Source organism: Ovis aries, chromosome 23, assembly GCF_016772045.2.
Source record: "Ovis aries strain OAR_USU_Benz2616 breed Rambouillet chromosome 23, ARS-UI_Ramb_v3.0, whole genome shotgun sequence".
NCBI lineage: Eukaryota > Metazoa > Chordata > Mammalia > Artiodactyla > Bovidae > Ovis > Ovis aries.
Window position 1 is genome coordinate 60,321,326 of NC_056076.1, and position 24,682 is coordinate 60,346,007.

The 24,682-nt window shown below is 43.9% G+C and overlaps 1 protein-coding gene and 1 pseudogene across 1 annotated transcript in view; both read left to right on the forward strand.

The window, feature by feature from the left end:
* CDH20 (cadherin 20) overlaps positions 1-24,682 on the forward strand; it is a 216,137-nt gene that overhangs the window by 121,089 nt on the left and 70,366 nt on the right. The gene's annotated exons all lie outside the window — the stretch shown is intronic.
* Positions 1,699-6,792, forward strand: LOC132658487 (GTP-binding nuclear protein Ran-like; annotated as a pseudogene).

Sequence of the window (24,682 nt, forward strand, 5' to 3'; positions counted from 1 at the left end):
CAAAGCCTGGCTCATATTTAAGGGGAAGTGAATCAGGCACATAAGGAGGAGTATCAAATAATCTGTAGAAAATGTTAAAACCTACCACACACACTTCTCCCACAATTTCTGACTGATTTCATCTCCACTCTGCTAACCTACGCATGAAAGTAAGAACACTTCAGCTTCTTCAGTGTCACTGAAGACAATGTCAAGCACATGATTTTGCCTCTGGTTCCTACCTTCTTCAACTGTTTTCTGCTCTCACCTCTCTCACTACCTTGCTCCTGAACTTGACCTTCTCTATCAAACACTCTAACCCCTTTCTCCATATTTTCGAGTCCTTCCTCTTGGTTTCGGTTCCACGGCCACGAATTTCACTGCTGCCTTTCCAAGCACCTTCACACTCCCTTCATTATCTATCCTCTCTTTATCACTTGTAGTCTGTCTTCTGCACAATTCCTCTCAAATTACTTACTCAGAAATTACCAGTTTCCTCCTAATCATTATCTATTCTCATTTCTCACTCTTGTTCCTATGTGATTAGACACAAGTGCCTGTTCTGACTTCCTTCAAATTTCTTCCTCTTTTTTTATATCCTGGGATAGTTTTGTTCACATCTCGGTTCACTTTACCTTAAGACAGTAGCCTGAAACAAACCAACAGGAAGGCTGGTCCTAAAAGCAGAACAGAGCTTAAGCAAGTGTTGAATGATAGCAGAGCAAAGCAGGTTGCCATATATGTAGACCAAATAATTATGGTCTTCTCACAAGGAGCAAGGGATTATGGTGAGAAACCTTGCAATGGCGAACATTTCTTTGCCTGCACACAAGAATCTGCCCTAACCCCTGGGAATGGGAGTCACAGGAAAAGCACTGGTTCTTAGGAAGAACGCACACTAGTTCTGAACTTTTCTTGGCCATGGAACTTTTAGAGCGTATGATGAAAGCTCTAGACCCTCCCTTTGAAATAAAATATTTTATTCCAAAAACACAAATGTTCAAATATGGGGGCTAAGTTGCATTATATTAGACTTGTTACATTTGAGGTGTCCATAGGATTCCAAAACATAGTTTGCTAGAAGATAGTTGAAGATACAGCTATGATGCTCAGAAGAGAAACTTAAAATGAACTAAAGACTGGGGAGGCAATAGTTACAGGATAGTGAATACCACTAGACCGGCCTGATAGCCTCAATAGTGTAAGTATAGTAGATTTCCATGTATGTTAAGGGTAGATTCTTGAGAAACCCTGGAAGGTCAAGGAGAAAGTAAAGTACATAAAGAGGCTGAAGAGGAGCAGCCAGTGACTTGGGAGGAAAACCTGCGTGTAGATGTCAGAGAATTTCAAGAGGAAAAGGGTTTGTGACATTCAGCAAATACTCATTAATCGCTTCTGTATTACGGATTGAGGACACAGCAGTTGAAAAAGTGAGCAAAATTGGCCGCCCAGGCCGCAGGCTAACGGGTGCGACGCCGAAGCCTGCGCGGCCTGCGTGCACGCGTGCGTCGGGCCGCGTGGGAGCGGCGCGCCGCCGTTGCCCCGCCCTCCCTTGGCGCGCTCCCGTCCGCCCGCTGCGGGTCCGGGTATTTGAATTGCACTTCCGCCATCTTTCCAGCCTTCAGTCAGACGGGCGTGGAGATGCTTCTGCCAGTAACATCGCAATGGCTGCCCAAGGAGAACCCCAAGTTCAGTTCAAACTTGTATTGGTTGGTGATGGTGGTATTGGAAAAACTACATTCGTGAAGCGTCATCTGACTGGTGAATTTGAGAAGAAGTATGTAGCTACCTTGGGTGTTGAGGTCCATCCTCTTGTGTTCCATACCAACTGAGGACAGATTAAGTTCAGTGTGTGGGATACAGCTGGTCAGGAGAAATTTGGTGGACTGAGAGATGGCTATTATATACAAGCTCAGTGTGCCCTTATAATGTTTGACGTAACATCGAGAGTTACTTACAAGAATGTACCCAACTGGCATAGAGATCTGATACGAGTGTGTGAGAATATCTCAGTTGTGCTGTATGGCAATAAAGTGGATGTTAAGCACAGAAAGGTTAAGGTAAAGTCAATTGCCTTCCACCGAAAGAAGAATCTTCAGTACTATGACATTTCTGCCAAAAGTAACTATAACTTTGAAAAGCCCTTCCTCTGGCTTGCTAGAAAACTGATTGAGCCCCTAACTTGGAGTTTGTCGCCATGCCTGCCCTTGCCCTGCCAGACGTGGGCATGGACCCAGCCTTGGCAGCACAGTTTGAGCACGATTTAGAGGTTGCTCAGACAACTGCTCTCCCGGATGAAGATGATGACCTGTGAGAAAGTGAGGCTGGGGCCCAGCGTCAGAAGTCTAGTTTTATAGTCAACTGTCCTGTGATGTCAGCGGTGCAGCGTGTTTGCCACTTTATTATATAGCTAAGCAGAACATGTGCTTAATCTTTGGATGCTGAAGGAAACAGACGGGCGTTGGAGTGAATGTGGCAGTTTAAAAAAACTTCAGTGTTTGGACCTGCATATTTAGGTGTTTTGAAACACAGTTGTTTCCTCCTTGAGTTTCAAATAGAAGACTGCTATCTATGGTCACATGACAATATTGAGAGGTGCAATCTTGTTCCTGTTATTCCCATTCCTTTTCATTTAGAATCAAAGTTGTATTTCAAATATCTTAAAAAAAAAAAAAGCAAAATCCGTGATCTATGAGGTGAAGAGACAATTAATTAGTCATTATGAGTGTGACAAGTTAAATCCAAAATTCTCTTTGGGATGAGAAGTTTAGATCTAAGTTCACATCATGACTTCAGTTTACTGTTCTCTGCTCTCCTAGGCAGTCAGTCTGAAGCCATTTTATTGACTCAGGTACACGCTTTTTCAGTCCCTATGTGTTCAGCCTAGTAACATTCTACCACTTGTGCTTATGGACTTCCTAGTGGCTCAGTCCCTTAGACTGCAAGGAGATCAAACCAATAAATCCTAAAGGAAGACAGTCCTGAATATTCTTGGAAGAGCTGAAGCTGAAACTCCAATACTTTGGCAACCTGATGCAAAGAAACTGACTCGTTGGAAAAGACCCTAATGCTGGGAAAGATTGAAGGCAGGAGGAGAAGGGAATGAGAGAGGATGAGATGGTTGGATGGTATCACCGACTCAATGGACATGAGTTTGAGCAAGCTCTGAGAGTTGGTGATGGACAGGGTAGCGTGACATGCTTCAGTCCACGGGGTCGCAAAGAGTCAGACGTGACTGAGGGACTAAACAGCTGAACGGAGTGGCTCACTGGTAAAGAATCCATCTACCAATGCATGAGGCTCATGTTCAGTCCTTGGGTTGGGAAGGTCCCCTGGAGAAGGAAATGGCAACCCACTCCAGTATTCCTGCTGGAAAATCACATGGACAGATGAGTCTGGTGGGCTATGTCCATGGACTCACAAAAGAGTTGGACAGGACTTAATGACTAAAGAACAACGATGACGATGACCTGCACTTAGATTTCACTCCTGCCACTGCGACATATGCCCTGAGCAGCTGATTTCTGCTCCTCTCAGCTGTCCTCTGCTATGCTATACTGGACAAGGGCTCAAGGCTAGTTTAAATCCAAGCACCACCACTTAAAGAGCTACACGCACACTAATGCAGGCTAAGTTGCTTCGACTGAAGCAACAGTTGTCCAACTCTTTGCAATCCTACGGACCTTAGCCAGCCAGTCTCCTCTGCCCATGGCATTCTCCAGGCAAGATTACTGGAGTAAGTTGGCATGCTCTCCTCCAGGGGATCTTCCTGACCCAGGGATTGAACCCATGTCTCCTGCATCTCTTGCATCGGTAGGCGGGTTCTGTACCACTAGCTTCACCTGGGAAGCCCCAAGAAGCTACATAACTCCAGTCAAGTAGCTCACCACTATGAACTTCAATCTTCTTTTCTGTAAAATGAAGGTGATGCTGATGTGCGTGCTTATGCTCAGTCATGTCTGACTCTTTAATGCTACCTCCCTTCTATTGATATTTGGGGGCATTAAATCAGACAACATTTGTAAAACTACTCAGTGCTTGACTTAATGCTAGTTAAATATCAAAAGCAAAACGAAAAGACTAGTGATTAGGACCAATCAACCTCCCTTGTTTTAGCAAGGAAGCTTTAGAAAGACCAGCCCTCACCCCATCACACTATTTAACAGAATAACGGGAAACTGCGTATTTCAGAATACTTGTAAGAACCTTCCTCCTCTCTCAAATACAGCAGAGAGGTCAAATAACAGAAGCCTGTGAAGTGTCCGTACACTGGGAAAGAACACCTTGGGTGAGTTTCAAAAACCATTTCAATTGATTAGAGAACCAAAAGTCAGCAACCACTGGGCTGCAGAGTGAATGGGAAGTGAGAAAGTGAAAACGCTATCAAGCTGCCTTTCAGGAAGTGTGGGTCTAGCAGGAAGGAGAGCGAGGCACTATTTAATTATAATTAGCTTGTGCTCCTCCACAATCACCTGAACTTGCCCCAAATAGAGCTGAATTGGTCTTCTTGGCCTTATTTGAACAAAACCTCATTTATTTTCTCTCAGATATAGAACGCGTTAAGGTGGTTTTAAATATTCATCCTGTTCTAATCACCAGCTTTCTCTCTTTCCTGCCAATTTGATGACATTTATGTATTGAGAGGAGTGGCGAAATCTCTTTCTGGGAGTGTTTAAGAAATGGAGAGACATGATTCTTGAAAGGATTCAACTTTGGTTTAAACTAGATGACCTCTGAAGTTCCTTTCTCAATAGCACAAGTTAATGCTCTCCGAGCTCCTCTATCTAAAATCAATTATAAGTGGCCATATCCATCTCTCCACTGAGAAAGGACCCATCTATTCTTGCATACATCCCCTATCTGATAGCAGATGTATACTCTGACTCCAGGTACTTAGGAAGGCTACTGATAGCTTTCAACTATATGGCCCCATTTAGACTCTGCTTTCACTGCCAAAAAAGTCAAGAGGACCATATTCACATAGCACTTTTCTCATTAAAGCCAAACATGAGCCTGAACCACCCCCCACCGCCCCCGCCACAGACACATCTTTAGCACTCAAACCAATAACGACCTCATTTAATTCCAGCACAGAACAATGTCTTTCACTTAAAATTAATGTCTTGTCCACATAAAATTGAAATACAGAATGCAGCCTTCCTGATGATGAGTAGAAAGCATAAAGGTGACTTTTAAGGAGATAAATTTATTCTGTCAGGGAGGGAATAAAAACCTTTTGCTATTCACCTGTGACTCGAACACTCCTAAGCAATGAGTTCTTCCCTTCTTTGTAGCTAAATATGATGTGTCACTCAGCCTTCTCTTGCTCTCATGTGTTAAATTAAAATACATCATTAATATATACATCGTTTCTGATCCTCACGTGGTTAATGGCTCCGTACTGAAGGACTAGTCTGTGTCTTGGCATCCAGTAGGCATGCTCACAGAATAATATATATACAAATGGATGGGCAGCAGGGAATGTGGCACTTTAAATTATTTAAAATAGCATAATTGCATCGACTCCATTTACAGAGAATATCAAGTGAGGCAGCACAAATTGTTTTGAGTTAATGGAATAATAAAGAATTATGATGATCCAATAGAGATTTCTCAAAATAAAATTATATAGAAATATTTGTGCTGTTAAATATGACAGTCCAGATTTTTAAATAGTATATTGGATAATTGAACAGAGAAAGGGTATTTTATTCAATGAGTCAAAATCCACAGTTTGCATTCAACGTCCTGTTATCTAATTTTGAGATGTAACATGAGATAAATAAATTACATTGGCTATTCTCTTGAAGAAATCTTACTCGGGCTGTGTTTTAATGTAGATGCAACTAGCACTTGGCCTAAATATTAAATATTTAACAAATCTTCCAGGTGTGTTTTAGCATCATTGTTATCACCATCAACCCGTTTTGCAGATAGTGAAAATAATCAGAATTTGTTCAATGACAGGCATGAATTTTAATTCGTTTAACACAATGATTCTGTGAAATAGGTACAACTATTACCACCGTTTCCACTGTTACCACACTCCCCAAGTAGAGAAACCAAACAACAGAACGTTTAAGTAATTGACTCAAACTCACCAATGAATAAAGAATGCAGTCCATCCTGCCACAGAAAGAACAGTGAGGCTCAGAGCAGACAGTTATCTCAGTCAAGGCCACATAGCTAAAGCAAAGTGAAACTGAAATTCAAACCTCTTTTTTAACTCTACTATTTATTATGGGGGTTTTCAAATAGATACTCAACTAGAGAAAATGGTACTGTGAACTCCAAACAAGCTTTTAGTCCAAAATCTAAAGTCCTTTCTCTAGAACATGATTCATCTATGATGGACATATTTATCACAATAATTTCTAGTGGAAAGAGTTTCAGTGTTATTTTTAAGAGGTAATATGTGTTCATTATAAAACTGTTTATTCAGAAGAGAAGAGTGTGCCTCTACTAACAGCTTGTGCCAATCCTTCCCGACTTTCTCTGCATGTATCTGTCCATGTGTGGTGGTAGTACTGTTAGTTGCTCAGTCACGTCTGACTGCGACCCCACAGGCTGTAGCCCGCCAGGCTTCTCTGTCCATGGGATTCTCCAGGCAAGAATACTGGAGCGGGTTGCCATTTTCTTCTCCAGGAGACCTTCCTGACCCAGGGATCGAACCCAAGCCTCATGCATTGCAGGCAGATTCTTTACTATATGAGCTACAGGGAAGTCCCTGTATGTGCATGCATAGAGATATAACTATTCTTTACAAAATGGAATCATACCGTATACACTTTTAAAGCTCGCTGATTTTTGCTTTTAAATGCACAATGGACATATTTCCAGTACAATGAACATTGATCTATATCTTCATTCTTAATGGTTACAATCATATCAATGAACCATCATTTACTTAACAAATCCCTTATTGATGAACATTTATATTTTATTAATGCTTTGTTACTATAAAATATTGAGGCAACTCTCCTATCTTATAGGTCTTTATATGCTTGTAAAATTAATTCTTAGACATTCCTGCAACATAATAGGTGCTCAATAAATATGAGGAATTAATGGATGAAGGAAAAGTGGAGTGGTTTGATCAAAGAAATGGTAAATCTTATATTTTGATATATATTGCTAAATTGCCCACCAGAGAAGTAATTAATCCATTTTCTGATTTTTCATCTTATTTTTTAACTTTCTTTACAGTCTAAATATTTTAGAAAGTTTCCAATGTTTTACTTTGTGGTCCTGTCTTCGAAACAGTGATCTGTAGGGTTAAGAGCTCAGCAACTTCTGAAAGCCAATTGTCAGATTTTCAGGAATTTTGAGGATCAAACATAAAATGTAGCTGTTATTTAAAAATTGCATAAACTTATGATTAAATTATATTTAAAACAAAATCAGTAAATACTAGTTACTTTACTGGGTGCTCCTGTCATCTCCACTCTGGAAATCAGTCATGACTGCCTCGTGCAGATGGTGGACACAGCAGTGCGATATTCCACATCTTTTGCCAGCTCCACATTCAGTGACGTCACTGGTAGCTTAAAATTGGTTGTGAAGGGAGTATTTACACCACGGAAATCAGCTAGTGCTACAAATCAGGGCTTGATTTAGTTCTGAAACTGAGTTCAGTTAATTAATGAGAAGGGGATGAAAAGAAGTTTAACAAGCCACATATCGGATTTAATAATTTATTTATTGGGAAAAGAGCAGACTGAGATGCAACTCCATGTGTCAAAAAATCATGGCTGAATATTGACTAAGTTCAAAGTTAGAAAAAAATCAAAAAAAGCATTCTGAAAAATTACATTACAAAAAATTGATTACATTAATAACATTTATTGACAGTAAAGACTATTGTGTATTTTTATATTTAAGTTGTATGCTAGGTATCCTCTATTTTAGTAAAAAATGAATAATATCTGTGCACATATGTGAATTTGCATGCAGTTTTTCAGGGACCTAGTTGAGAAGCATTTAATGGCACATTACTGCTTAGGTTTTATGTTTTGAGGAGCATTCTCTTTATAGAAATTGAAATACATGTGTTGTTTTCTCTTCTAAGTTCCTCTGTGCAGTTGGCTATTTCTGAAATTTGTGTTCTGTTTCATTGACCTTTTTGTCCTTAGTCCTTAGTACCTTATGTCCTTAGTACCAGAACGATTGAATTATTATAGTTTTAAAACACATTTAATATCTAGAAGGGCAAAGAGCACTCCTCTTCTCCCACACCACCCAGCTACTCCAGATAAAATAATTTTTCAAACTCCCACCCAATAGGATTCCAGTGATACGTCCTCTTTCATTCAGCTCTTTATATTCATTGTTAGAATCTTATCATTTTCTTCATATTTGCCCTATACATTCTTAGTCTTCATAACTCGATGTATGTCATATTATTGTTTTTATGCACTTTCTATATGGGATTTTTTATATCTTTTTTAAAAATTTTTATTTACCACAGATATTTTACCACCACTTAGAATTATCCTAAAACTCTTCCACCAGAAACCAAGCTAAAAAGAATAATTGCAAACCATTTCCAACAAGAATGATGGCTAGATCATTTTGTTCAATATCGCAAAAGACTAAGGCTCTGGAAAATGACACAGACTGAAGGCGTCTAAAGAGACATGGCAATTAAAGGCAGTGTGGGATCTTGGATTGAATCCTAGAATAGAAAACGGACATTAATGAAAAAATTGGAGAAATCTAAATAAAGTCTGCAGTTTAGTTAATTAAAAAGTATGATTGATGGGTAAAAGTTTTAATAGGACAGTTTGTAAGATAAAGATTCTGGAGCCATTAATGAAATTATTTTTTGGAAAGGAGGTCAACTCTACTTTTTAAATGTGAATGTGCATAATTAAATCATCTTAAGATGACATCGTTTTTGAGTAATTTATTCCATATTTTGGGTTTCTTCAATATGGCTAATTATAAAACCACTGTAAGTTCATATTATTCTCTTAATAATATTTTTTACAACATTTTATTTCTTCCAAGAGAGTCCCCAAGTATACAATTATTTGCCAAATGTGGGAATGTGAAGATATTATGAGAACATGAGTTAGACAAGCAAACAAAAAAACTATAGGTTACCATGAAAAACAAATGCTTTACACTTCTGTGCTAAAGGGCATTGAAAAAAATGATCCTTTAATTTTATCTCAAGTTAATATTCGTTATATAAATTGTAACTTAATCTCCATGATGAGCCTCTGTTTTACAAAGAATTTTTAATAAGTTACTGAAAATGTTTTAAGAGAGGCATGTAAGTTTAAATTCTGCACCCAGCTTCACTAAAAATTTCCCCTGAAACTGGAAGTATTAGTAGCTCAGTCTTGTCTGACTCTTTGCGACCTGATGGACTGTCACCTGCCAGGCCCCTCTGTCCATGGAATTCTCCAGGCAAGCATACTGGAGTGGGTAGCCATTCCCTTCTCGCGGAGATCTTCCCGACCCAGGGATCAAACCTAGGTCATCTGCATTGCAGGAGACCTTTCCTGTCCAAGCCAAATGGTCTCCTATGACACTACCACTCTGTACATTTACAGATCGGAGTGGTCCCATTCCACAGTCAGTTACCAGCCTCAGTCCTCCAGGCTATACTTTGAGTAGCCCATTCCTCTTATTTGCTCCTAGATAGTAATGGGATCCAAGAGGTTGCCAGATAATAAATTTTAGCACAGTTGATGGTAAGTAACACACACAAAATTTTTCTTTCCTTCTTTGAGGCCACCAAATACAAAACATGACCTGGCCTAGGTTTTCTGTGATCTCCACATGGTTTGGTAGACATATGACAAGACCTAGCTGTTTGTGTGGGAATTAAGTGCATTCTGGAATCAGACACTGTGGAAACACAGGAAGCTGATTCTCCAGCCTCTCGGCCCTCCCCATTTCCTATCCAGACAGGCCTGGAGCCAACATGGCCACACTGTCCACCTGCATTTCCTGGTCAGCCTCACACTGCTGCTGCCCCTCTTCTGTGCGATGTATCTCCTTCTCAAATGCAGATTCTCCAGTGGACAGCCTGGATCCTGAACTGACTCCTTTTACAAGCGAAGGAACTAAATTTCCTTCAAACACTTGAAGAAGACACACACGGAGCTCATCACAAGTGTTTAAACATGGCAGTATGTCTTTCTGCTCTGCTATTTCCTCTCTCTCTGCATCTTCTCATCGTCTCTCCGTGACTATTTCTCCTCCCTTCTGTCTGCCTTATTCTTGGTATGAGACCCTCTCCATCTGTGCCTTCTCTCCTCTATAACCTTCATGGGCCTCCATCCTTTTAGTTTACTGTTAATGTTTACGATGTTGAACCAATATTCACTCTTAGAATAGGATTTTCCTTGCTTAAAGAGAATAGTGGCACATTTGGTAAAGAATCCACTGGCCAATTCAGGAGACACGAGTCCAATCCCTGGGTAAGGAAGATTCCCTGCAGAAGGAAATGGCAACTCACTGCAATACTCTTGCCTGGGAAATCCCATGGACAGAAGAGCCTGGTGGTCCATGGGTTCACAAAAGAGTCAGACACGACTTAGCGACTAAAACAACACAACTAAATACCCATTTCCAAAAAATAGAAAGATGCCATAGTATCTGAAATTGTTCATGGTTTATATAGCCCTGAATCACAATTTATTAGCCCCATTCCTGTAATATTTGGGAAGGGGAGCCAGGAAGATAGCCTGTCCAAGAGACATCTCGGAAAGCATCTCTTCTCACACGAGGCCCGTCATATCCCTCTCCTTTCCAGAGCCAGGCAGCTGAGTCTGAGCTCTGCCAGACGATAGGCGAGAAATTGTTCTCCACAAACCTCTTCGATTTTGCGTACACCAGTAGAGCCTACCTCAGGGTTCGAGAATCAGGCTGCAAGGCTCATAATGTGCGTGCCCTGTGATTCCTCCAGGATCTGAACAGAAGCTAAAGAGCCCGGATGCAGGAACATAACTTGAAGGTAGGCTGTGCTTAAGCAGCTGAGAGCAGAAGTCAGCAATGCCGTGTGAATTAATGAAGGCAAATGAGCCTGGGATTTGTGTTTGTTGTGTGGGAAGGTGATGACAGAGTAAATCTTCCGAATTTAAGTATACTTTATGTTAATTGCCTAAAGTAGCATAGATTTGCTGTTTAAATCTCATCCATGGGAAACTAGAATTGGGCTTGTTGATTTCTTGTATTATCCACTAAAATGACTGCAGTCCTCGTGTGTATTTACTTGAGAAGCACAGATCTATTTTCTAAATAGCTTTACAACTTTAACTGTTTTAAGAAACTTCTTTTTAATACCATCCAGTTAATTGTACCATGATAGCTCCTAAGTGGAACATTATATCTATCAGTCTTAAGTGCCACTGGGGATATAATAGCTTGGGTCATATTATTACAATCTCCTTTATTTAGAGCACTTGGAAAGCTAAAAATTAAATATGCTTCAATCTGCTATCATTCTGACTATTACTTACGTTAATGCTAAGTAAATACTAAAGAAACTATCACCTCTGGTAAAATTAAATTCTGAATTCTTTGATGATGCAAGATAGGTTCGATAAATGTAGATACAAATCTTTCCTTGTTTTCCCTCTCTCTACTCAGTTAAAAATGGTTTCTCTGTAATAGCAAGCTACTGTGTGCACTGATTTTTGAACTCTCAGAGTATTTAGTGGGGAAAGAACAGGAATATAGAAAAAGGGACATGGTGAGATTACTTCCATGTGTGGGAGACATTCTACTTGTACTAAGTCACATCAGTCGTTTCTGACTCTTTGCGACCCTATGGACTGTAGCCCGCCACGCTCATATGTCCGTGGGATTCTGCAGGCAAGAACACTGAAGTGGGTTGCTGCCATGCCCTCCTCCAGGGAATGTTCCCAGTCCAGGGATCGAACCCATGTCTCTAATGTCTCCTGCATTGGCAGGCAAATTCTTTACCATTAGCGCCAGCTGCTTTATTGACTATGCCAAAGCCTTTGACTGTGCCGATCACAACAAACTGAAAAATTTTTCAAGAGATGGGGATACCAGACCACCTGACCTGCCTCCTGAGAAATCTGTATGCAGGTCAAGGAGCAACAGTTAGAACTGAACATGGGACAACAGACTGGTTCCAAATTGGGAAAGGAGTACATCAAGGCTGTATATTGTCACCCTGCTTATTTAACCTAGATGCAGAGTACATCATGAGAAACGCTGGGCTGGATGAAGCACAAGCTGGAATCAAGATTGCCGAGGGAAATATCAATAACTTCAGATATGCAGGTGACACCACCCTTATGGCAGAAAGCGAAGATGAACTAAAGAGCCTCTTGATGAAAGTGAAAGAGGAGAGCGAAAAAGTTGGCTTAAAGCTCAACATTCAGAAAAGGAAGATCATGGCATCTGGTCCCATCACTTCATGGGAAATAGATGGGGAAACAGTGGAAACAGTGAGAGACTATTTTGGGGGCTCCAAAATCACTGCAGATGGTGACTGCAGCCATGAAATTAAAAGATGCTTACTCCTTGGAAGAAAAGTTATGACCAACCTAGACAGCATATTAAAAAGCAGAGACATTACTTTGCCAACAAAGGTCCGTCTAGTCAAGGCTATGGTTTTTCCAGTGGTCATGTATGGATGTGAGAGTTGGACTATAAAGAAAGCTGAGTGCCGAAGAATTGATGCTTTTGAACTGTGGTATTGGAGAAGACTCTTGAGAGTCCCTTGGATTGCAAGGAGATCCAACCAGCCCATCCTAAAGGAATCAGTCCTGAATATTCATTGGAAGGACTGATGCTGAAGCTGAAACTCCAATACTTTGGCCACCTGATGTAAAGAGCTGACTCATTAGAAAAGACTCTGATGCTGGGAAAGATTGAAGGTGGGAGGAGAAGGGCATGACAGAGGATGAGATGGTTGGATGGCATCACCAACTTAATGGACATGAGTTTGAGTAAACTCTGGGAGCTGGTGACAGACAGGGAGGCCTAGTGTGCTGCATTCCATGGGGTCACAAAGAGTCGGACACAACTGAATGACTGACCTGAACTGATCTGAGAGCGCCACCTGGAAAGTCCTACAATGTGGGAGACATTACTCAGTGTAAATCCTATATGTCCTCAATGTATCAAGCCCAGAAATAGCCAGGTGACAACAAGAGAGAGACTAAGGGAAGAAGGTGAACCTGAAGCTGGATACTCCCAAAGCGGGCCACGCAGTGCCCCTCTAGATGTCTTTTACGAACTAGCAGCTCTTATACCACCTAGGAGTGTTTTAGAAATGCAAAAGCTCAAGCCCCACCCCAGGCTGATCTAATAAAATCTGCACGTTAACAAGACCCTCAGAGGATTCCTATGCACTTTCAAGTCGAAGAAGCCCTGTCTGTACTTCGCCCAGAGCCTCCACTGGGAAGATGGAAAATCTGCCTTGATTAACCTCAGGAACTGAAATACTCTAGTTGATCCCCTTAGCAGAGAATGGTACTATAGACTAGATAATGGAAACTAAAAGACTGTGAAAGTGAACTCGCTCAGTTGTGTCTGACTCTTTGCAACCCCATGGACTGTATAGTCTATGGAATTCTCCAGGCCAGTCTACTGGAGTGGGTAGCCTTTCCCTTCTCCAGGGCTTCTTCCCAAACCAGGGATTGAACCCATGTCTCCCACATTGCAGGCAGATTCTTTACCAGCTGAGCCACAAGGGAGGCCCAAGGATACTGGAATGCGTAGCCCATTCCTTCTCCAGGATATCTTCCTGACCCAGAAATCGAACTGCATTGCAGGCAGATTCTTTACCAACTGAGCTCTCAGGGAAGCCTTTAAAAATCCAAATCAACCATTGAGATCTGGTTGTAGGAGAGGCAGAGATAGGGAAGAGAGTGTCACACACTTCAGTGCAAACAACTGTTGAAACAAGAACCTCTTGTTGGAAATATTTTACCCTCTTCTCTTGTGATGTTATTGGATTTGATTTCCTTTCTTCTAAAGGAGGACACATTGGGGGAAAAAAATGACCTAAATTCAGTATTCCATCCAGATGCTTTCAATTTGGCAGGCGGGAAGCAAGTTTTGCATAAGACTGAGCTCACTGAAAGGAATTAGAATTTTGAGCTGGAAATTCCAAAGGCATTTTAAAGTCAAGAAACTGTTTAGGAAAAAAATAAATACAAGTGACCTTGATGGTATTCTGCAATGACAGTCACCTCTCAGAGGCATGTCTGAGGTTCCTCTGGGTACATTTGTAACCAGTCTTCCTGGCACTGAGTTCAAAACAACAGATTTAGGCAAATGACAAAAAGGGAGAGGTGCAGTAGGATCTAATTTAAGTGGAGGAGCCAGTCACAGAAACCTCACACAGTACAGGGGAAGCCGCAACACAAGTGATCAGCCAGCACCGCAGAGGCCGCACGAACCCAGCTCAGGGTGTCTCAGAATAGGATCGTCGGTGCACTTTAGTGCATTCCCGGGCTCCCCGCTCAGGAAAGCCATCCAGGGAAGGGCCCACAACTCGACCTTCCTTTCTCAAAGGTAATTTTCAGGATCAGGCTGACTCTGGTCTCAAAACAAATCTGAGATTTTTGACATCCCTTGACCATATGGCATATCTATTACATAAGCTGTTTTGGAGTTTCCTTTTTCCTTAGCCAATTGTGTTTTCCTTATGTTTTTGCTACTTTTTTTCTCCAAGGTTAGATATCCTAGACATCAGTAGCTACTAATGTCAAACACTGCTTAAGTGCTTTTCTTTTCATTTAATTTTTAATAATTTACCAATTTAGGATTAAACATATCTTTCAGTATTTTTGAATCAGAATCTTATTTAGGAGTCAGTGCTAAGGGCTTCTCAGGTTGCTCAGTGGGTGAAGAATCCTCCTGCAATGCAGGAGACGCAGGAAGATGGGGGGTTGACCCCCGGGTCAGGAAGATCCCCCTGGAGAAGGGAATGGCAACCAACTTCAGTATTCTTGCCTGGGAAATCCCATGGAGCCTGGCGGGTGACAGTCCATGGGGTCACAGAGAGTCAGACCCTGGCTGAAGCAACTGAGCACGCACGCGCACGCGCGTGTATACACACACACACACACAGTACTCATGAACTGGACGGCATCTTTATTTATATTTTTTACTAAAATAACATAAAAGCAATGTTGGCATTTTATGAAAGATAAACTTGAACCACTGCATATCTAGATTACATAAAAACTACACCTGCAGCCTATTCAAGTAGAGGATTCAAATTTAGTATTAATGCAGAGAATGTTTTAGTTTCTTTAATGAGCACTCCATCTCAAACAGGAGTATACAAAACTAATGAATTCAAAATTGGATCAAAATGATGACTGACTGTAGAAAAATGGCCAAGCATGGTATATTAGTTCCCTAGGCTTCCATTACAGAGCACCATAAACCAGGTGGCTTTGAACAACAGAAACTGCCTCATGGTTCTGGAGGCTGTTAAGTCCAGGGTCAGGGTTTTGGCAGGACCGTGATCTCTCCAAGCCACTAGGGGAGGCTCCTTCCTTGCCTTTCAGCGTTGGAGGGCCCCGGGGGTTCCCCGACCTTGAGGCAGCATCACTCAACCCTCTGTCTCCTCGTAACCACCCTCCCTCTGGGGGTCTGTCTTCCATCTTCTAAGGAGGACATCAGTCACGATGGATCAGGGCCCACCCTCATGGCCTGACCATAACTCCATTATACCTGCAAAGGCTCTATTTCCAAATAAGGCCATATTCACAGATACCAGAAGCTAGGTATTCAGCATATCTTTTTGGAGTGCATACAATTCAACCCTTAACACGTATCTAGCATTTTATCAGCACCGAATATAACCTGTGACTTTACCAAGATGACAGTGTTATTCTCTTTCTGATCCAGAGATTATAATTTATTTTTACTTGCCTCCCTCACAAAACAAAGGAAGTTAGAGATCAAGCAACAGTTACTAATGTAATGTGTCCAACAAGTATTTGATAAAGGTTCTCTTGGAACAGAGTAGAGGGCATCTAAGGCATGTCAATGATAGCTGCTAATAACAGGAACTAATAACTCAAGATCCTTGAGACTTTCAAGTAACCCATCTTGAGTGGCTTATGCTTCAAGAAAACAAAATTACAAGTTCAAAAGATTCATCCAAGGGAAGAGATGGAAGCCTGCCTAATGCACTCCATAAATATCATAAGTAATGTAGCATGACAATTCTTTGATACCAGCTGAATGTTTAGAAAACATAGTTCACACCAAGTTATGTACCGTTCATGACTTAACGTAATTGTAGGCTGTGCTCAGTCACATCAGACTCTCTGCAGCACCATGGACTGTAGCCCACCAGACTCCTCTGCCCATGGGAATTCCCAGGCAAGAATACTGGGCTGCCATTTCCTTCTCCAGGGATCTTCCTGACCCAGAAATCAAATCCATGTCTTCCTGTGTCTCCTGCATTGGTGAGCAGATTCTTTACCACTGGCTCCACCTGGGAAACCCCAACATATTGTAGTAAACAACTCATTTTCGCTGCAATTCTGAGCCTGTGTTTAAATACATCCTACTCTTCCCAGACTTACAGCTTTCCCACCTCCCCAGAGGACCCCTTCCACGCCCTTTCCTCTCTTCACCCCTCCTGTCTGGGCTCCTTTCCTGGCCCTCGTGGGCACTCAGAGGCACCTTCACGGGCATCCTCAGCACCACTCTCCTGTCCTTGCCTTCCTCTGAGCTCAGTCCCAGCTCCTCTCCTTGGGTCCTCAGTTTACACCCACGCTCCTCAAACTTGACAGAGAGAGCTTGTTAAAACGCAGGTTCTGACTCAGTCCATCGGGGGTGGGCTCTGCACTCCTGCATTTCCAGCAAGCCTCTGTGTGATGCCCATGTGCTGTCCATGGACCACACTGGGAGACCACACACCTGAGCACACGCCAAGGCCTTCACTGTGACCCCCCAGACCCCCCGGCCTCCCAAGGTCTCCTACTCCAAAACGATCTCTTACGCTACCGCCCGCCCGTCTTCTCTCATCAGCCCCTGCCACCTTAAGCACAGCTCAGGTAATCAAAAGAACAAGACAACCCTTAGTTCAGTTCAGTTCAGTCACTCAGTCGTGTCCGACTCTTTGCGACCTCATGAATCGCAGCACGCCAGGCCTCCCTGTCCATCGCCATCTCCCGGAGTTCACTCAGACTCACGTCCATCGAGTCAGTGATGCCATCCAGCCATCTCATCCTCTGTCATCCCCTTCTCCTCCTGCCCCCAATCCCTCCCAGCATCAGAGTCTTTTCCAATGAGTCAACTCTTTGCATGAGGTGGTCAAAGCATTGGATTTTCAGCTTTAGCATCATTCCTTCCAAGGAACACCCAGGGCTGATCTCCTTTAAAATGGACTGTTTGGCTCTCCTTGCAGTCCAAGGGACTCTCAAGAGTCTTCTCCAACACCACAGTTCAAAAGCATCAATTCTTCGGCACTCAGCTTTCTTCACAGTCCAACTCTCACATCCATACATGATCACTGGAAAAACCATGGCCTTGACTAGACGGATCTTTGTTGGCAAAGTAATGTCTCTGCTTTCCAATATGCTATCTAGTTTGGTCATAACTTTTCTTCCAAGGAGTAAGCATCTTTTAATTTCATGGCTGCAGTTACCATCTGCAGTGATTTTGGAGCCCCCCAAAATAAAGTCTGACACTGTTTCCACTGTTTCCCCATCTATTTCCCATGAAGTGATGGGAAAGTAACCCTACTAAGGAATAAATGGCTGATAGACTGTCCTTACCCACCCACCCCATGCCCCCAGAGGTTTTCCTGGAGCAGTTTATGTGTATCTCTAAATCAAGCAGTCTTCGCTTCCAGTGTAAATATCAGTATATTTTTCTGGGGAGCAGAGTCAAGATTGTTATGACGTTCAAAGAATCCCCTCACCCCAAAATGCAGAAAAGGCACAGTCTACAGAGTGCAGTGCTGGGACTGTTGACGCGCGTGTTCAGCAGGGCGAGGGAAGGGGAGGGCGGAGGGGCGCGGCTCAAAGCCCAGCACTCGCCTCTCGCTCGCCCTGTGTGACTGCCTGGGGGACGGGGCAGCGGGGCTGGGGGCTGCCCTGGTTTGCCCACGCACGTTCCCTCACACTCAAACGAGGGGCTGCTCCGGGTTCTGCTTCCTTGAATTCAAGCAGAATCCTGATCTGGAGGCTGGAGCACAGGCTGCCACTTGAGCTCCCAGCCCTTTGTGAGACGTGAAGGTGAGGTCGGTCAGAAGTCAGGGGACCGCTGAGTTCTCACTGGGTCTGAGTGTGGCCGTGCTTCCAGCACCCAGGGCTCCCAAACTCTGGAACCCTCTGGAGAGAGGCCAACGGTCCTAAAACCGTCACGAAAACATGCACCCCTGCCCAAGGAAAGAGAATCCAGAGCAGTAACTGCCTTCTCCTCCCTCATGGGGCCCTGGAAAGGCCTTGTTGCACGCCGCACTAAAGGAGACGATCTATGTAGTGCGCCCAGCATGGAGCCCAGCAGATAGGAGGAGTTCAATAAATATTAGTTCCCTTCCCCATTAAAAGTAACACCAGCCATCCTGTTTCTGTGGCTCGCTTGCAGTTATTACCACACAGCACAGCAAGAAGCGTGCCTGTAATTAAATATGCACCACTATGGCGATTCTGTTTTTGAATTTTATTGATGACATCATTATTCCCTCTATGTAAGTTCAGAGTTTTTCTGCTTATGCAGCATGGTCATTGGTTCCTAACCTTCAAAAAAAATGCAAGAAAACATCTGAGGAAAGAACAGTTTAATGGTTTAACAAGGCATTAAAAAAAAACAACCCTCTAGCCTCCTCTGCAGCATGAGCCATCGCTTTCCTCACTGTTCTTCCTGTCCTGACGGCCCTCAACTCTGAGGCTCCCCACCAACCTGCCCCATCCGCCCTCCACACAACACTCCCTCCCTTTGCCCTCTTTGTGCTGCTAGCAAAGACCAGGCAACCTCCAGGAATATCCCCTCCATATGTTTTTTCGAGACTTTGAACCGACACACCGTTCAACCCTAGCAGCCTGGGGACTCCGGCCAGGTCAACGTGCGCCACATGAGCTGACAGCTGCCTGTCAAATCTGTCCTCACCAGATAGAATCCCTGAGCTAAACACGGGCTGGGTGTGAATGTGGGCGGCAACTTGATGCCACGGGGGAGCTGAAAGCAACCACATTCCACCGATAAATATCTGGGACTAGGAGGAAACACTGGCATCAGAGGGAGGCATAGCCAGCCCTCTCCAAGCTGAAAGCAGAGATCAGGGATCCAAGCATGGAGGTGAAGCTGAAGCTGAGGTTGCGGAGAAACCAGCTGGAGTCCTCCACCATGTTCCAGGCATGAATTATTCTTAGAGAAAAAAAAAGCTATGGAGCCATTGAACATATTTGGGAAATCCTCAGTGGTACTGATCACTGTATGACAACATCCTTGACTCATCCCTAGATTCAGGAAAAGACAACATCCACACAGGGAATGAAGCATCTCCAAAAAGCCTCGTAACAGCAAACAACTTCCGCTCCTGAGTAAATCCTTGAGAATGTTTCAAACGTGATCATCCCAGAGCTCATTAGAAAACCCTGGTTGGCCTGGTTTTCCAAGAATATCTCCAGATATGTTTTTAATCGAAATTGAAAATAGGGTCACTGTCAACAGGCACTGGCACTCTTTACTTTCCGCCTGTGCTCCTACAGCTGCTGAAAAGCAAGGTGTGCAAAGCACAGCACCGCATCTGTCACCTCTAGCCATCCTTGGGCTCCCTGGCCTCTGACTACCATACACTGCATCTGATAATTACAGCTGCCATTTCACACAAAGAAATGGTCCCGTTCCCATCTTCTAACTGTACGGGCCTTTTGCTAGTCACATGCATATTTCCCACCACATTGAGAAAAATAAAACAGAACTGGCAATAAGAATCCTGAAGTCGGTTAGAATCACCAGGTTTGCAAAAATGAATTGACATTTATTAAACTGTCATTTAATAAATTGACATTTGATTTCCAAACCATTTTAAAACTTTCATATTTTGGAAATAAAATGATTCTTAATTTTCAGGAAGAATTAGTGGCCTGGAATTTTGTTATCAAGCTAGGTGAATTTCAATGACTCATTTTAAAAATTTAACACTGAAATGAAACAAGAAGGTTGCACACTTTAGCAGACCAGAGCATCTAGAAAATGGAAGTGGATATTTGTGAAGGCAAAGTCAGTAAGAACTATCCTCATTCTAATTCTACAGAAAACGTTAGGGACAAACTCAGATTCAGGGATCTGCCCTGGGAAGCGGGTGTACTTGTCACCTCAACAGTATAAAGCCACAAGAAGGCACATCCCTGAGGAAGCAACTTCTTTTCAGTGTTTGAACAGCAGTCCATCACTTTGGGAAATAAATATTATAGATGAAAGATTTACAATAGACATATGATTCTGAGAGTGATTCTCTACCACCTTACAAAACAAGAAAGAATTCTACCTTAGTTATCTACAAATGTTCAAGTTTATTTTCAAATGTTTATAACAGAAACTTCCTATTTCATTTAAATGCTGCTATCACAGGGAACTTCTTTAGCAATCAGTATTCATAACTCTTCCCACGACATGATACTCGGGTCACGGAAAGTTACAGAATTTTCAGCTCATGACGTCACTGCCATTTCCCCCAAGGCCATTCTTGTTACGACTCTACTTTCTGCAGTTCGCCTTACTATTCATAATACAGTTACCTGGAACAATCTTGGGGTCAGGAGAGACGAAGAAGTCCGAGAAAAATCTTAACACTGTTTTCCCCTGGATCTACAGCTTGAAGCCAGTCTTCCGAGGCTTAGACATGACTCCTGCTGGTAGAGTTTTGCTCTGAGGGAACCAAAACTCCCTCAAGCTAGTTTTGAGGGAGAGAGAAATCCATGCAGTTTCAGTGGTGTCTCATGGAATCCCAGGCAGGAAGCTCAGCTCAACTTCCCGAGGGACGAGGGACCGGAACGGGGAGGAAGGCTCTCTCGTTCCTGCGCTCTTCCTGAGTCTCGGCTCCCGACTTCCTCTGTGCTGCCTCTGCAGGACAGGGCACCCCAGGCCTCCCTGCCCACCTAGAGTCCACGTGTCCGGACTCAGGAAACGTTTCCGGGAAACAGGGCCTGCTCGGCCCAGTCCACCTCAGGTGGCCCCACCTCTATTACGCACAGTTTTGGCTTAAGGGAGGGGCAGAGTCCTCCGTCACAAATAAGGCTGTAGTGAAGAATAGATACACTTTGGACAGCAAGGAGATCAAACCAGTCAATCCTAAGGGGAATCAACCCTGAATACTCATTGGAAGGAATGATCTGAAACGGAAGCTCCAATACTTTGGCCACCTGATGAGAAGAGCTGACTCATTAGAAAAGACCCTGATGCTGGGAAAGATTGAAGGCAGTAGAAGGGGACGCCAGAGGCTGAGATGGTTGGATGGCATCACCGACTCAATGGACATGAGTTTGAGTAAACTCCGGGAGTTGGTATTGGACAGGGAGGCCTGGCGTTCTGAAGAGTCGGACACGACTGAGCGACTGAGCTGAACTGATGTTTCGTATTTCTTTCTATATTTGAGGATACTTATGCAGCATAATCTTCCTTCCCCTCCTCTTGAGAATCTGCCACTTTCCACATAATCACAAGGAAGAAGCATGTTTGCAGGTTTCCAGCCTGTTTATCCCCCCAGATATGTCAAGAATAGTGTCCTTTTGACAAGCCAGGAGGAACCTTACATCTTTTTAGTAACAATCTTCTGTTTCCCACTAAACACAGGGTTTGCAACTTCAACATCTTAAGGGAAATCACCAGTGTTGGGAAACAGTTTATGTGAAATACATGTTACAAAGATTCAATCCCCCTCAGAAATGAAGGAAAAGGTCCCAACGATCATAAGAAAGGGGTAACATTATAGGAATAGCTTACACCATGGGTGTGCTGTCTCCTCTCTGGGAAGAATCAAGCTCTGAAAGAGCACTTATGTATTATGCTCAGCACATCATACTTTGCACATTGTACACTTAAGATGATTTCATCCTTGGAGCAAGCCTGAAACTCTGTGGACTGGAAAACACCCTCAGGGCCTCAGAAGGAGTAAATAATTTGCCACCCCCCTAAGAATGGCACTAGTGGTGAAGAACCCGCCTGACAATGCAGTAAACATAGGAGACAGGGGGTCTTCCCTGGGTCGGGAAGAGCCCCTGGAGGAGGGCACGGCAACCCACTCCAGGATTCTCGCCTGGAGAATCCCACGCACAGAGGAGCCTGGCAGGTTAGAGAGCGCGGGCTCACGAAGAGTCGGACACAACGTAGAGACTAAACAACAGCCACCCCAAGAAGAAGGAGAGGAGCAGAGCCTGAAACGGGTCCTGCCTGACCCCGAGACCCGTGCGCTCCTCTCAATGCTGCGCAGGCTGTCGTCAGCCGTGTGTGACCCTCTGTGACCCCTCGGACCGCAGCACCAGGCCCCTCTGTCCATGGGATTGTCCGGGCAAGAACGCTGGAGTGGGTAGCCATTCCCTTCTCCAGGGAATCTTCCTGACCCAGGGATCAAACTTGGGTCTCCTGCACTGCAGGCAGATTCTTTACCACTGAGCCCCCAGGGAAGCCCCTCACTAGTGCCAGGAGTTAGTATTTATGGAACACCAACAGGGGGCTGAGGTTCCCAGTTCCCAATCCTTCACATACACTGACTCTGCAGTAAATGTATGAACAAGCTGCCATCAGCTCCGTTTCCCAGATGTAAGAGAGAAGCAGTCAAGTGCAAACCTATAAACCGTGGAGCTGGGTCTAGGACCCAGGCAGTCCAGCCACATGGCAGCTCGAGTCGTCTGCCTTCGACTGTGCAGACACATGGGGCCTCCTTGGTGACACTTACTGTTGACTCAGTGTGCCTCAGCTGTGACTTTGCAACCAGCCATGACTCCAAAACAAGTTCAGAGTCAAGTCCAGTTACAATTGCACAGCTCCTCTCCTCACTGCATGGGTGGACAAAGGACACGACAGTCTTGGCAGCCAGGATTCTCAAATCCTTATTTCACACTAAAACAGCTCTTCTCTACATCCCCTGAAGCCTCGAGGCATCGAGATATGCTGAGGATGCGGTGGTGAGGGAAAGCTCTCCATCTCCACGGTCTGAGTGTGTCTGGGTAGAGGGAGGGCTCCGTATGAAAGGATGCCGGTTGCTCTCTTCTAAGAATGTTCCTTCCCTACCTCTCCTTTCAAGCACAAGCATATTTAGTCTCTGCAAGAACTGTAATGGTCTGCGTTCCTCTAGAATCCTTTCTCCCCTCTGCTTGCTCCATTAAAAGTCTCCCAGTTTCAGGCCACTGCTGCATGACTGGCTTCAAAAATGTAGTATCATCTGTCCCCTATACATCGTGTCCAGGGGACTCGCCTTACAGTAAGCGTCACTTCAATTGCGCTGAGCTGGCCACAGGCCATGACCTGTGAGGGCCCCTGTGGCCATTTATTGTAAACTATAGCTCGTGGGTGATGCTAATGAAGTTCTTCAAGGAGCTCTATTTGCATGACTTCATAGTTTGCTGTCTCCTTTAAAACCGCTAACAAGAGATAAACGTGGTCTTGATTAAGAATCTGTTCCCCCATTCTCTTCATCCCTTTCTGTTCAGAGAAACCATTTCCATTCCTCCCACTACAACACATCCCTTCATGTCCACCAACACCCAAACACCTCCCCGCTGACAAACTGCAAAAAACTAATGTGGCAACTGCCTCCAAATTTGGAGCTTTATATGCAAACTGTTTATGACATTCACAAAACTGGAAAAGAACTGCAGTAGTGCGGTGCTTCTGAAAAGATGAAGCCAATTTCAGAATCCAATTTTCAAAAGGAAATGCCATGTTTGTTTCATGTCAGCCTCTGCTTCAGATCAGAAAAAAAAGAAAAGCCAAACAAAGCAGAAGCCGTTGGTCTGGCTGGTTATTTCCCAGCAAAGCAAAGGGCAGATGGAAGGGCGTTCAGCACCCTATCTCATCTACCTCCAACGGCCTCGGAAACAGCTGAGCAAGCTCAACCCCTATTGAATGAGGACCCACAGACACACACACACAGACACACACACACACAGACACACACACACACACACACACACTTTGAAAGGCTGACTTTAAGTAATATTACGTTAAACACACAGGCTGGGCTGCTGCACGGCCAGGTGGTCTGCCCGCTCCGGCGGCCCTGACAACACACCAGGCGGATGCGCGGATGCGCGGATGCCGGGGCCGCCTCTCACCCCGCTGCGCTGACTGCGCGGCAGCCGGGCACGGCTGGAAGTGACGCCCGGCAGCCTCTCGCTGAGAGCGGAGGCCTTCCGGAAGTGAGCCTGTGGCCTTTGCGGAGGTTCAGAGTTGACCTGCGGAGTGGGAACATCTGTAAAAAAAAGAGAAACTCGCCTCTACCTTTGCATCAATTCGCCTTTACAGGTGTCGATTACAGCTCCCAGCTACCATCATGCATGAGGAACAAACAGCTGAATAAAACCCGTGGCCACACAGACACCGAGAGGGGTCGAGAAGCTCTGCCGATGTAATACATGAAAGGCGTCAAATCACTCATCGAGATTCTGATCAAAAACAAGCATGCAGGGAAAAACATAATTGATTTTTAAATGGCTTTCTTCCCCCTGTATCCAGCTTTCCTCTCAAAGACCATTTTGTCTCATTGTTGGCTGGTGAAACCACCTGAACGCTG